The sequence below is a fragment of the Ursus americanus genome, chromosome 3 (genome assembly GCF_024610735.1).
Source record: "Ursus americanus isolate L20-20 chromosome 3, mUrsAme1.1.p, whole genome shotgun sequence".
Lineage (NCBI taxonomy): Eukaryota > Metazoa > Chordata > Mammalia > Carnivora > Ursidae > Ursus > Ursus americanus.
The window spans coordinates 98,868,866-98,884,323 of NC_142129.1; positions in this window are offsets into that span (position 1 = coordinate 98,868,866).

Genomic DNA, 15,458 nt, shown 5'->3' on the forward strand with positions numbered 1-15,458 from the left:
TAAGAACTTTTGATCAAGAAAGAAAATGTGATGTTTACTGAGATTGAAAATTCAAAATATAACCCAGCTCTTATTCATTTTTAAATATTGTAGGCACATTATCCCTTTCTCAATAAGTGATGATTAATTTGTTACTGGATCTTTTCCCTTGATGTTTGTCATTTCTATCAAAACTATCTAACGGTCCCCTCTGGAATATCTTTCTTCTTATCCTAAGTGTAAATAAATGATGAATATGTGACTGGGAATTTATTTGACAAACTTTGTTTGCAAAGTTATTAAGAGCCTATTATATGCCTAACTGGGTAGAAAGAAATGGAATATTTTCAAAGGTAAAGAGAGTGCTTGCCACATCTGAAGTTCTCAATGTATCACATAGACATACACAATAGTAAATGACTAGAAAGGTTGTTTGTTTACAAGCAACAAAAACTATCTTGAATTAGATTAGTAAAACAGCAATTATAGTACCGTAAACTCACAGATTTCAATTACAGCTGAAAAATTGGTCAGAAACCCAGACAAATTTAGGAGTTTCCTTCACTGCGATGAATCAGGTCAAACTTTGTCTTTTTTCCTGCAAGATATTGCTCTGTTTGAGATTAAAAGCCCCTTGGGAGAGGAATCCAATTGGTATGATTTGGTTCAGTTTCCCACATCTTGGCTTGCGTGGGGCAGGCCAACTTGATTGATGATTCTATCAACACTGCATATGGTGGGAAGAAATACAAAAGAGGAATTGAGGTGCTGTGGCTAGAAAAATATTCTAATAGATGCTAAGTAGCAAGAAAGTCTTCCGATGTCCACTACAATTCTGTTATATCTATCTATCTCTATCTTTGTCTCTAGGTATATATCTCTATATTCTAAAGGACCACAGTAAGGGGAAAGCCTAGTAGAGTGGTATCTACTTTTTCTAATTTGTAGTTTTTTTAAGTCACTTATTAATTCTTCCATTTAAAAACATATTTAGTAAGCCAAAAACTCTTCTGTGGTGGAGCAATCACAGATAACCAAAATGAACATGAGTCCAAGTCCTGCCATGGTAGCGCTTACATTCTTGTGGGAGAGACAAACACCAACGAATAAAATATGGTGGTAATCAGAAATAAAGATAAAGGAAATGTTTAGGGAAGAAGGATTGGAAGAAGATGCTATCCCAATAGAGTGGTCAAGAGTGGTCCAGGAAGGCTTATCAGAAGAGGAGGTATTTCAAGCGAGACTAATGCAGTGAAGGAGTATATGATGGAAACAAAGCAGTGAAAAACATTTTAAAGGGGCTAGCAGTGAAGGGGTTTTGTGTTGGTGAAAGTGCATTTCTGAAAAATGTGGTTGGAGAGGCAGCCAGGGACATTTAAGGGCTCTGTAGTCTATGATAAAAATTTGGGATTGTCATTATAAGGAGGGAAAACTTTGGATTTATAGAGGAAAATGTTATTTGTGTCATGAATAAAAGGCTTACTATGAGTTTCTCTGTGGGTAAGGGCAAACGGCATTCCAGAGAAAGGAAATGTTGTGGAGGGTTATGTAAACATCAATGGAGTATTTGAACATTGATCTCTATGGCCAAACAATACAGTGTCCAGTGGGATATGGTAGAAATCTGAGAAAGTTGTGTCAAATTGTTGATGTCTACTAAATGGAATGGGCATTTTTCTGTGGGCAATGAGGAATTGGCGGATATTTTTTGTAAGGGAGATGACTGGTGGACAGATGTGAGGAAAAGGTGGGGCAGACACAGCATTTAGGACAGAGTTATTAAGGAATCCTGGGGAAACTTAGCTCCACTCCTAACTCACTGAAAAAGAAACTCAATAAAATAAGTTTGGAAAGCATATTTTTGAACACCTCTTGGAAGTCAAAACAAACATTAAAAAATCACTCAGTTAACACCCAGTGCTCCAAGCAATACGTGCCCTCCTTAATACCCATCGCAGGGCTAACCCAAACCCCCACCCCCTCTCCTTTAAAACGCTCAGTTTGTTTCCCGGAGTCCATAGTCTCTCATGGTTCATCTCTCCCCCTCTGTATCCCCCCCTTCATTTTTCCCTTCCTTCTCCTAATTTCCTCCCTGCTATTCCTTATGTTCCACAAATAAGTGAAACCATATGATAATTGTCTTTCTCTGTTCGACTTATTTCACTTAACATAATATCCTCTAGTTCTGTCCATGTTGATGCAAATGTTGGGTGATCATTCCTTCTGATGGCTCAGTAATATTCCATTGTATACATGGACCACATCTTCCTTATTCACTCATGTGTTGAAAGGCATCTCAGTTCCTTCCACAGTTTGACTATTGTAGACAATGCTGCTATGGACATTGGGTGCATATGGCCCTTCTTTTCGTTACATCTGAAACTATGAATCATGGAACACTACATCAAAAACTAATCATCTACTGTATGGTGACTAACATAACATAATAAAAAAATTACTCAGTTAATTGAGCTTAACTTCCAACTTTCCAACTTTATCTCAGCAAAGAACATTTATTCCCTTCTTTCAGTAAGGAACATTTTTCTGCACAAGAGAGTTATTGCAATACTGCCAATGAGCATTAATAGATCCTGCACTTGAAATTTGATTGGCAAAGAAAATTAAGGGAGTGTGATAAAACAAAGGTATGAAATGACTCCCTGCTTGATCAATGCTGAGCAAGACCCATAAAAAATGAGAACAGTATTAATCAAGCAGATTAATTAACAGATATTAACCAGATATTCATTTTCTCTTTTGATGGGTGAATACTGATTTGAATGAGGTAACAATAGAGAAAATCCAAAGAAGAATGATAATCTTGGATAGTTAGGGTGTGCAAGTAATTCATTGCCAGCAGACCCTCAACAATGCGACAAAAAGGATAATTTGTGCCAACTGCCAAATAATATGCACAATGCACGGGATGTTAATTTAATATCCATCCTAAAAGACTAGTTGTCTATCAAACTGCTTTTAGTTGCAGGATGACCTTCCAGAATTTAAGGATGACTGAAACGAGCAGCCAGAGTAATGAAAGGTGTGCGCTACAGGAGAATAACACATTTCTGAGTATTTTAGTGTATGTGAAATATATTATATGAAATTAAGTACAAGATGATATTATGAAATCTTAAGATGAGAAAAGATTAGTTTTATTTACATGTGTATTTGATATTCAACTTTAAGAAAGTGAATTCCCAGCCTCGATCGTCACATTTATTCGTTCCAACCATATTTCATCAAGATATCTAGTCCCTGTTCTCCATCACCAGTTGTTATTCACTAAATCACTCTCCTCTGCAGTTTCTTCCTCTTCTGACAGCTTCCGGTGGGCCACATTTTGACTCATTCTTCAGTCAATACCTGAACCCCTGGCTTCTTGTCCTTGTTTCACCGTATCCTGTAAGGTTCAGCCTGGACCAGGGCAGTGCTCTGCTCTCCCAAGGAAAGTCCTCCCAAGCAGCCAATGCTGACCTGCATACTACTACCTGGAGCCATTTCTAAGCCTGTGTCCAGTTACCACACTCTGGCTCTGACCCTCTGATCCTTTCAGTTGTTGCCTTTACTTTCAGATGAATTCTACACACATGAATACAAGGTCCTTTGTAAGCTGAACTTTGTTTCTCGATGTGTGCACTCACACTGCTCTTTTATCTTTCTGAACTATTTGCAGGTCACCGAGTGTGCCACACTTGTATGCATATAGGCCCTCACCCATGAATTTCTTAGCCTAGAATAGCTCTCTTCCTCCTTACTATGGCTAAATGCTCTTCATTCATCAAGACTTTTTTTCACGACTCCCCCCTTCAGGAAGGCTTCCGAGGGTTTGTTCCCCCAAGGAAATATTAGAGGTTTCTCTTCCCTACTCTTTTAGCACCCTATATACCCTTCTGCTATTGCCGCCTTTATCCTGGTGCTGTGATTACCCTGATTGCCCCATTTTTTCTTCCCTGGGATTATGAGCTCCTAGAGGGCTCAGGCTGGCTTGAATTCATCACTGTATTCCAGCTACCAGTACAATGCATAGCACATGGTGGATGAATTAGACACCTCTGTATTTTATGTGTACAGGTATTTCAAATGCTCCATAGTAAACCGGCCACACACTTGGGAAAGAATACATATATTGAGGTGGGGGAAGCTTTAATGTGAGACGTTGACTCATGGGATAAAGGAGGCTGAGAAGTCCCACAATCTGAGTCTGCAGATTGGACACCCAAGAAAGTGGTTGTTGTAATTCCTATTTGAATCTGAAGGCCTGAGAACCAGGATATCTGACGGTATAAATACCAGTCCAAGAGCAGGACGAGCTGAGGCCAGGTAGGAAGGACAATTGCTTCCTTCCTCTGCTATTGTTCTAGCAGGCCCTCCATTGGATGATGCCCACCTGCATCAGGGGGTGGCAATCTTCTTTACTGAGTCCTCAGATTCAAATGCCAACGTCTTCCAGAAATGCCCTCTCAGACTCACTCGGAAATGATACCTAATCCGTGCACTCCAATGGCCCACTCAAACTGACACAAAAAACTAGCCATCCCAGAAGTTAAAATGATTTCATGCCGGTTCAGTCCATGGACCCACACAGACTCTTAAAAGATGCTCTTTATTTTCCCCATAAATAGGGCCACAAGATTTCACCAGTGAGAAGACACTTGGTACTTGGCTTTTAATCCTGCTCTTCAGTAGATTTGAATTCTCAACACAACAAACTGACAAATTTGGGTAAATCTGTCATGCCTTCTTGAATCTTTGACTTTATCTGCAGAATAATGTCTCTGTGAGAGTTGTGGAAGTGAAAGTGCCTCCTCACCTGTTATCTGTGCATGTGGAGAACTGGCGTAGAGATCCTTTTGGGGCACCATATTTCTGTAGTTGAGATGCCATCTTCAGTCCCCAAAAGCCTCGTTTAAATTCATTACAGAGAGTAACAGGGGCTGAGCAGTTGTTCAAACTACACAGGATAGGAGTACACAGGGTAAAAAAACGGTTAACTAAGGTTAGCTATAACATATTTCCATTGATGTGTGGCAGGGACAGTGTGGCTTACCATTCAGTCTTTCAGAGAACTTACTTTTTCCAATTTCCTAGTATAATTCCAAGAATCAGTAAGGAGATGGAACACAATTTAGAAGTCCAGTCACATATACATGGCTGCAAGTCCCAGGTTGCTGAATCCTGAGAATCGAGTCCCTGGTCACTAAAATGGAGGTAATCAGGGTGCATGGTTGGCTCAGGGAGTTAAGTGTCTGACATGATTTCAGCTCAGGTCATGATCTCGGAGTCCTGAGATTTAGTCCTGCGTTGGGCTCTACACTCAGGGCAAAGCCTGCTTGAGATTCTCCCTCTCCCTTTGCCCCTCCCACTGCGCTCTCTCTCTTTCTCTCTAAAATAAAATAAATAGGGGTTCCTGGATGGCTCATTTGGTTAAGTATCTGCCTTAGGCTCAGGTCATGATCCTGGGGTCCTGGGATCGAGCCCTGCATCAGGCTCCCCACTCAAAAGAGAGCCTGCTTCTCCCTCTGCCTGCTACTCCCCCTGCTTATGCTCTCTCTCTCTCTGTGTCAAATAAATAAATAAAATCTTAAATAAATAAATAAGTAGATAAATAAATAAATAAAATCTTTTAAAAAGAAATAAAATAAAATGGAGGTAATACCTACCTGAAAAATATATAAGGACTAAGTGAGACTATGCTACAGAGCATAGCATGTGGAAAGCATTTATTAATGATGAAAATATAAGGGATTATAAATGGTATTTCACATAACGGAAAACAGAAATTCCTCAGGATGACACCCAGAAACACGATTCAAAAGAAATAGCACAAGTTAACTCAGAGCTAAAAAAAAAAAAAAAAAAAAAAATCAACAATAGCAGGTTAAAGTTGTTCTGGAAATAATTGGTAGCCATATAACCAGGTATGATAAATATTCAAGTTACCAAATCAAAACTTACCTTCAAAAGAAAAATAAAATCTTACCAGATGTTCTCATGAGCTCATTTTTGACAGTTGTTCATTAGTACCTACATGTGTGGCATGGAGCTTGGGGTAGTAGAAATATGGTGGTCAAGACTTTCCGTGGTACCTTCCCTCAGTGAGCGAGAACAATACGCAGACAACAAAGCATCATACATTTACAACTCAGATCACTACTTCGAATAATAAATTCAAAGTGCCATGCTATGATGTGGGGAGAGGAGAGAAGTACTATCTAGCCCGAGGGGCAGGAGGCTTCCTCAGGGGGAGTGCCATTTACTATCAGTTCCGATGAGAGTAATAGCAACTTGGAATATTAACAGAATTGCATGTTTATAGAAATTGTGGGACTCTCACTCTCAGAAAATTCAGGTTCTTGAGGAAATCTACTAGACTTACATCTGTGCTATGTATTAATGGCCTTTGGCAAACCTTTATGGTTTACTTAGAATTCCTATGTATTTCAGAGCTCCTTGTTGCTAGCAGTAGGACAGATCCCAGGTAACTCTGTTTTTTGTTTCTTCTGTTGTCTCACAAAGTGCATGGGGTAATTGAGAATTACACCATAAAAGATGGAAAAAGAGTGATTTGGAATGCAGTTGCAATAAATAAATAGGTATTTTGCAAAAAAGAAATTTAGTGGAAAATTGGATTTACTATTCTTGATTTATACTAAAATATATTTTGGCTGCATCATACCCCAGAATGACCACTGATGGTAGAAAATACCAGAAGACTAAGTTTATCATTATTCATACATGCATGATTTTTGCTATGGAGATCTTCGATCTGGTTTAGCCTGAGACTTGTAATCTAATGTCCTGAAGTATTAAAAAGCCCTAAAAAGTCATGCTTGGGCTTGCCAGAGAAATTTTCTGAAGCGTGTTTGAAGGACTGAATGGATTCTCTAAGTCTGGTTTTCTGTATGTGTCACCATCATTCCCTGTATTTAATTCTTTAGGTTTGCTGAAATGTAAGAGCTGAAATAAAAATTTATTGCTTTGTCTATTTAATAAGGCAATTTGAATAATATCAGAAGAAAATGGAAGCACAATTATATGCTCTTTTCTAAATTCAGAACTAGTCCAATGTGCTATTTTTATATGTATTGTTAGCTCAGAGCTCAGATAAAATTTAGTATTCAAATATAATCTTCTCAACACAAAAAGCAGCCATCAGAACGTGAGAATTCCGTATCTATGGCTCACAAAAAGGATTTGGATTAGAATAACAGAGAAAGGTGGAGAATGGAAATTATTTTTTAAGGCAACTTCCATTAAATTTTATCCTAGAAATAAAAGTTCAATATGTGAACAATAATGAGAGCTACGAACAAGTACTTAACAGGAAGGTAATTCTTCTATCAGCCTTAACATAAATAATCACTTTCTTTTTCTCAATCCTTTTATCCTCATTGTTCAGAAACATTTTTGTGTCATAATCACCTCCTAAAATGTAGAAAATGAAAATCAATCACCATTTCTTCTTACATTCTTAAAAAATATCACAGCATAGCTGAGATCTTTTTTAAAAAAATTTTTTGACAATAACCATAAAAAAAAAGAATATATCCATTAGAGTTCATTATTTTCTATCTCAAATCAAATTATGAAACCAAACCAGCCAAACAGTATTCTCTGAAAATAAAACTTACATTTTAGATTTGGGTATCAAATGAGAAAACAAGAAGCCACTCATAGCATTCCATAAAAGGCAAATTTTTAATACCTTTTTTTTTTCAGTACAGGAAAATATGATGTAATTGCTCAATGTCCAGGCAGATCAAAAAATACATATTTTTGTAATAACATAGTTGGCAAAACACTTGGATATGTGTTATGCATTTCTCTATGCAGGGACAATAGAATTATTGATACCTTGTTTTACTTTGTGAATTTATAAGAAAAAATTAATTACTTGTTCAAGTTCTCCTAGTTAGTGCCCTGGGTGGGAATTCTCATGAGTCCAAATTCCAACAATGGTTTTGTTTGCTTTTCAAAAAAATGTCAGTGGTTCCATTTGAACATCAACTTAAAATCTCAACATACAGTATATATTTTTTATTATTTTCAATATATTTTTTAAATGACCATGGGTTTTGGTGAATGATAAACAGTGTTTCACTTTGTATTAATTTAAATAGAAAAATAGTTTTCACAACCTCATGTAATCACTTTACCCATCTTCAAAATCCACAGGATTCCTGATGTTCACTTAAAGGCAATTGGTGAAAAATATTCCTTTGAGCAGGAAGAAATGCCTCACTAACAGGTTATTATGTATAGTCATTGTCTATTGAAAAATCGTTAACACTTACACAGGAATAATAAATATGCAAAAGTATGGAGTGCCAATTATAGAAGACAGATGATGCTTTTTATCTAATTTACCCTGATATAGTTGAGATGATGAGTCATGAAATTAACATTCCAAGAGTGCTCCCAAATAATGGACTTAAACCACAGCCCATCCCGTTAATCAAATTTGAAAAAAGCCTACTTCAAACAGTTTCCTACTTTCCTACTTTCCTACTATGAAACCAGCGTCGCATAAATTCTTTTGCTAAGAAACAGAGGACAAATGTGATTTTTAGTTCTAACAGCAATCTTTTCAAGTAAGTATTATTATGCTGTCTTCCAGATGAGGGGGCTAGGACTGATGACTGAAAAACATGTACCCTAAACCACATGACTAGACATGGCACAGCTCAAATTCAAACTCCAGATTCTCTCACCCCCAAAACCATGCTCTTTTTGTTGGGTTGACGACCAATCAGTTAATGGAATTACATATGAGCAGTTCTATATGGTCCAATCCTTCATGTGGATCATGGAGAATTTTTAATACTGGCCTTTTTAAAGATTAAAAATGGCAAACAAACCAAAAAAATTTACATTTGTTTTGATCTTTAAAGTACAGCGCCAAACTAGCTTAGATGCCTATCGACAGATGACTAGATAAAGAAGATGTGCTGTATATATACAATGGAATGTTACTCAGCGACAAAAAAGAATGAAATCATGCCATTTGCTATAATGTGGGTGGAGCTAGAGAGTATTATGCTAAGTGAAATAAGTCAGTCAGAGAAAGACAAATACCATATGATTTCACTCCTATGTGGAATTTAAGAAATAAAACAAATGATCATGGGGGAAAAAGAGAGAAGCAAACCAAGAAAGATTCTCTTAACTCCAGAGAACAAACTGATGGTCACCAGAGGAGAGGTGGGTGGGGGATGGGGAAAACAGGTGATGGGGATGAAGGAGGGCACTTCCGATGAGCACAGGGTAATGTACAGAAATGCTAAATCACTATACTGTACACCTGAAACTAATATCCCACTGTATTTTAACTAACTGGAATTTAAACAAAAACTTAAAAAAAAGTGAAGTGTGTATATGTATGTATGCCATATACTTAGAAAATACTGTCATTATCTAAAGAATAAATATTTTAAACTCCAAGCTGTTTAAAGATTTAAAAATTTAGAGAGGTGCTCTTCTGTGTATTAAGAGACCATGTTTAGAAACAAGAAAACTCCATTCAGAGGGGTTTTCTTCTATAGAAACTCCATCTGTGATTCAGTGTGTAAAATAAGAAAAAATTAATGGAATTTGAGTTTTAATTATAACTTCATCCCTTATTAACCAAGTGAACAGCATGGGTAAATCTCTCCCAGCATTGCTGTACCTGTTTCCTCATCTGTAAAATAAGGAAGTAAGAGAAAGCCTACTTCAGAGTCTGCAGTAGAATTAGTGAGATCGTGTATCTCCGTGTTCTTCCACCATTATTTCTCAATGTTTGCAAGTTTTCTTTTTTTTTAAAGATTTTATTTATGTTTTTGAGAGAGAGAGAGAGAGAACACATGTGCACAGCTGGGGGAGGGACCGAGGAAGAGGGATTAGCAGATCCCATGCTGAGCAGGGAGCCCAACACAGGGCTCAGATCCCAGGACCCTGAGATCATGACCTCAACTGAAGCCATGAGTTGGATGCTTAACTGACTGAGCCACCTAGGCACACCTGTTTGCACGTTTTCTTATCTCTCAAAGACTTTTCCTGTATTTTAGGGAAAACAGTTCTGTTATGAGGGATATGATTTAATAAATATTGAAAATATCATGTCAATCATATTTTGTTTATATTAGTAAAGATAGATTTTACTGTGCTTCAGCGACAAGCCCAAATCTATCCTCTATCTATCCCAAATCTATCTATCTATGTATCTATGTATCTATGTATCTATCTATCTATCTATCTATCTATCTATCTATCTATCATCTATCTATCTATCTATCTATCTATCTATCTATCTATCTATCATCTATCTATCATCTATCTATCTATCTATCATCTATCTATCTATCTATCATCTATCTATCTATCTATCTATCTATCTATCTATCTATCTATCTATCATCTATCTACCATCATCTATCTATCTATATCTATCATCTATCTATCATCTTTTGTGACAGATAGTCATTGAATGTTGACACAAAGGAGGCTGTATTCCACAAAATCATTTAGGAACACAGGCTATGAGAGGCACCTCTACCATGTGCCTGCACATTTGGGAACATGCTGTCTGCCGGGACATGGAAGCAAGAGAATGGATAGAACAGCAGGGTCTTACAAGATGTGTGCCTTAGTCTAGAAGTGACATATCATTTCCACTCACAGGTATTGGCTGGAATTAGTCAGTATCCACAGGAAGGTGGGAAGTGTAGTTTCTCATACCGTCCAAAGGGGAGAGGAACCCATACTGGTGACCTTCAAAGATATGTTATGCAGGTACTAGGGTCTTTGTGGTGGTTTCTGCTAACCCAGCCTTCAAATCTCCTTTGCTTTGAGAACTAGAGTCACCACTCTGGAAGATAGTAATATACGCAGAATTTGCTAACTCACTAATATTCCTCATTTTTCATTTTCGCTTTTAATATGCATCTGGGATGCTGCAATCCTTGGTAACAAGGATTTCGTACCTCACAAAGAAAGATATGCTCTGATAAAATAGATTTGATATGGTGTGGACATTTTTCTTTAGTTGCAAAATCAATCTTGAATATTTTTAGGTATCTTGTAAAGGAGGAAAAGAAAGTAAACAAAAACAAAATGAAAAACCTCTCCTTACACCTCTTTGCCGGCATGAGTGTCGATGTAGAAACGTCTCCTCTGTGGATACAGTTCCATAATAGCTACATTGATTACCTTTTCATAGTTATTTACAATCATAGGGGATTGTAACCTTTTGGACTTACTAGGTCCTGGAGAACAGTTACTATTGGGTCCCCAAGACTTTGTTGACACCATTTCCCCAGGTCCCAGTACTGTCCCCACCATGGAGCAGATGTGGAAAGGTCTCCTTAAGACCACTCGGACTTCAGTTTCAGAACAATTCTGTCCCTTGCACTATCTACGCCTTCTTCCCCTGGAATCCTTAGTGTGGAAAACCTCCTATTTAAACCTGAACTGAAATGCAGGGGCTGCAAATAGCAGATTCCCAATCAGAAAAGTCCATTGGGAACAAAGACTGTGCAGGATCAAATTTCATTTGTTCAAAGGGCCAATAACAATACCCTTCAAATCTGTTGTGCTCATGTTTAACTGAACTGGTAGATTATATCATAAAAACAGAAATATTTTTAAGAATATTTCCTCATATTGGAAAAAAAAATCTGCCCAAGTATTTTTGCACTTCCTATGCATCAGAATTCATTCACTTAATTTTTAAATTTTCTCCTTATTTGTCTTTCTATAGATTTTGTGAAACAATGTACATCTGTGGCCATGAGATTGTGTTCTATAACTAAATTTAATCTCAATAGAAGCTTAATATTGAAGACAATCATTTTACCTTGTATTCTATAAATAGGGAAATTGATTCATGACTAATTTTGGCTAAGATATGTCTTACTTAATATGGTGTGCATTTTTTTTTTAAAGATTTTATTTATTTATTTGACAGAGATAGAGACAGCCAGCGAGAGAGGGAACACAAGCAGGGGGAGTGGGAGAGGAAGAAGCAGGCTCATAGCGGAGGAGCCTGATGTGGGGCTCGATCCCATAACACCGGGATCACGCCCTGAGCCGAAGGCAGGCGCTTAACCGCTGTGCCACCCAGGCGCCCCTATGGTGTGCATTTTTGTTTTAAGATACTAGCTATTTCTAAGTTGTTATAAAGAAGTATATTTCCAAGCATTAAATTATTGAAGATGCATGTACACTAGTATCAGGAAGTCACTTTTCAGGTTGTTAATACATTCCGTTATGGTTTTTCTCAGTTAATGCCACACATTTGAGGATAATTAGTTTAACTGATTGTAATTGTGCAAAACAGCGAGATGACCTGCCCTGGTCAAGTTTGCTTCATGAAACCCATGACAAACTCCTTGAAGTTGCAGCCCTATGGCGGCACCCTGGCACATAGATCCTTAAGTATGAATGTATGCTGAATTTCTAAGTTATTTTCTTTAAATTTTTCTTTTTAAAAAGATTGTTTTCTTCTGGGTGCCAGGGTGGCTCAATTGGTTAAGGGTCTGACTCTTAATTTCGGCTCAGGTCATGATCTCAGGGTCCTGGGATCAAGCCCTGTGTCAGGCTCTGCACGGAGTCCGCTTGAGGATTCTCTCTCTCCCTCTGTCTGTTCCCCTCCCCCTGCTCGTGCTCTCTCTCTCTCAAAAATAAATAAAATCTTTAAAAAAAATTATGTGTGGGGTACCTGGGTGGCTCAGTCGTTAAGCGTCTGCCTTCGGCTCAGGGTGTGATCCCCGCGATCTGGGATCGAGCCCCGCATCAGGCTCCTCCGCTGGGAGCCTGCTTCTTCCTCTCCTACTCCCCCTGCTTATGTTCCCTCTCTCTCTGGCGGTTTCTCTCTCTGTCAAATAAATAAATAAAATCTTAAAAAAAAAAGAGATCATTTTCTTCTAATCAGTCTTTAAATGGATAATATTAAACTTCAAGTATATGCATGTGTGCTTTATGGGATTGTTCAAAGACATAAAAATTACCTCTATGGAGTCTTGCAGTGGAGCTCTCTCCACTGTTATATTTTGTGATTTCATTAGCCTCATAAAATACACTAGGAAGTATTTCCTGTTTTTCTGTTTTCTGGAGGAGGTTTTGTACTGTGGCATTAATCTTACTTAAAGATTTAGTACAATTTTCCAGTAGAACCATTTGGGCTTGGAGAATTCTTTCATGAGATTTTTAAATTTTGAATTCAAATACTTTAATGGTTATAGGGTTATTTGTTTGATTGTCTGTTTTGAATTTTGGTCGTTTGTGGTTTTTGAGAAATGGGTCCATTTCTTAAGTTCTCCGATTTATGACCATACTGTCGTTTACAGCGCCCCCTTCCCATCCTTGTTAATGGCTTCAGGATCTGCAGTCATATCCTGCTTCACTCCTGATGCTGCAGATTTCTGTCCTGTTTCATCTCTGCTGATCTTGTTCATTGATTTTGTTTTATTTATTTATTGTTTTGTGTTTCATTGGGTTCCTCTATTGTTTCCCTGTTTTTGATTTTATTTACTTCTGCTTTTATCTTTATAATATTCCTCCTTGTGCTTGCTTTGTTTCTATTTTGTGCTTCTTTTTCTACTTGCTTGAAGAAAGTAATTAGATTATTGACCCGCAAACATTTTGTGGGGCAGGTCTCCCTTTCTGCCCTGCTGCAGCCACGGTTTGCATGTTTTGATAAGTTGCATTTCGTTCCATTCAGTTCTGGGTGATTTTTATTTCCTCTGAGATTTCCTTTTTGACTCAGGGTTATTGGGAAATGCATTGTTCAATTGCCAAGTATTTGGGGACTTTTGTTGTGTTTCTGTTGCTGAGTTCTAGTTTAATTCTAATACGGTATGATTTTAATTATTTCATTTATTTTGTTAAGTTTAAAAACTTCATCAAAGTACCTTGGTGAATGTTGCATGGACTAGATCTTTTGTAATGGACTCCTAACAGGGCTTGGCATTTGCCCTGAGGGGAGATGTTACCTTTTTATACTGGGCTATACACAAACCTGCCCTCTGAAGGAAGACGCTTTATCTTCCAAGGTGGTTTCTTTCATCCTTGAACAATCTGGAACAAACCCTGTTAAATTCTTCTGGTCCCAAGATGCACAGAAACTGAGAGACCCATGGAACCATTTAGGGAAACCTTAGCCCCAAATCTATTTTGAATTCAGATCCAATCCCAACGAATTAAAATTGGTTTACTGATAACTGTCATCTTTATAATATTGAGCTCTGTTCCTATTCATTCAAGTTTTCCTCCATGCTTCTAGCGGAAATTGGGTAATTTCACTAATAAAATCCCTGCAGATTTCTTGTTAAATACTTACGTATTAAGTAATTCTTGTTGCTGGTGTTATGTGATTTTTCCTACATCAATACTTTCAATTGGTTACTGCTGATACACATCAAATTAAATAGTTTGATTATTTATTATGCTGTTAAATACTAGCTATTGTTCTGAATTCTTATTCTCCCTGGACTGTTGTTCTAATAATTGTCAATTCATTATCGAAGATTTCTGGGTTGCTTTCATAATAATCACATGGGTATAATGTTGTATCTTTATTGCCAAGATATAAATTATTTGTATTTGTATTATATAACATTTAGATAAACATCAATTAATGCCATGGGGGGGGGATCTGAGTCTACTCGGGTTTTGGTGGGAACAGATTTTGTGTTTAGGGGCAAGTGTGATTTTTAGCTGTGGAGTTAGATGAATTACCTCCCTGGGAAATACAGGAGGTCCCATGGGATGGAATGAATGAAAGTGTGAGTCATTTTGCCTCAGTCACCCTCACCAAGATTTCGTCCTGAAAGCAGGTTCTCCATTACCTTCCGGTCGCTTTAAGCTGGACACCTGTCTTGCAGGGAGCAATTAGGGTGAGGAAAGGGCTCCCTCTACTGCTGGGCCCCTGACTTCTGCCCATTGGGGGTTCCCACCCTGCTAAGCAACTCCGGTTCTTCTGAGCAAGGGGAACTTGTTTGGCTGGGAGCCAAGTCAGTGACCTGGATAAAGGGGAAAATGAGGTATCACAGCCACAAAGAAAAGTCTCCTGTCGGGTGCAGAGAAAGAAAGTATTCCCAATGCTGCCAGCCCCTGTAAGGAACTTAATGTCTGTAGAACTCAAATCCACGGTTCATTTGGGATTCAGTGGAACCAACAACCTGGTTTGGAATTGGGGATCTTTGATTTGTACTTGGTGGCAGCTATTCCCAGCCCTGCAGTGAGTGACTGATGTCAGCAGGGCTTGTCTCACTGGCTTCCTCCAATTCCAATATCCCAAAGGGTGAGCAGACTCAGGAGGGGCAGGTCTGCAGTTTAGAAGGGATCATGTTCTCCAGCACATTTGTGGTAACAAATCTCAGACAGGAGGTAGAGTCAAGAGGCATATTGGGCACTTTGTACCTCACACAGACTTGCCAATTACTATGCTCTCAATGATTGCCACAGATAGACGTTGATTTATGGCATCGGTGATAATG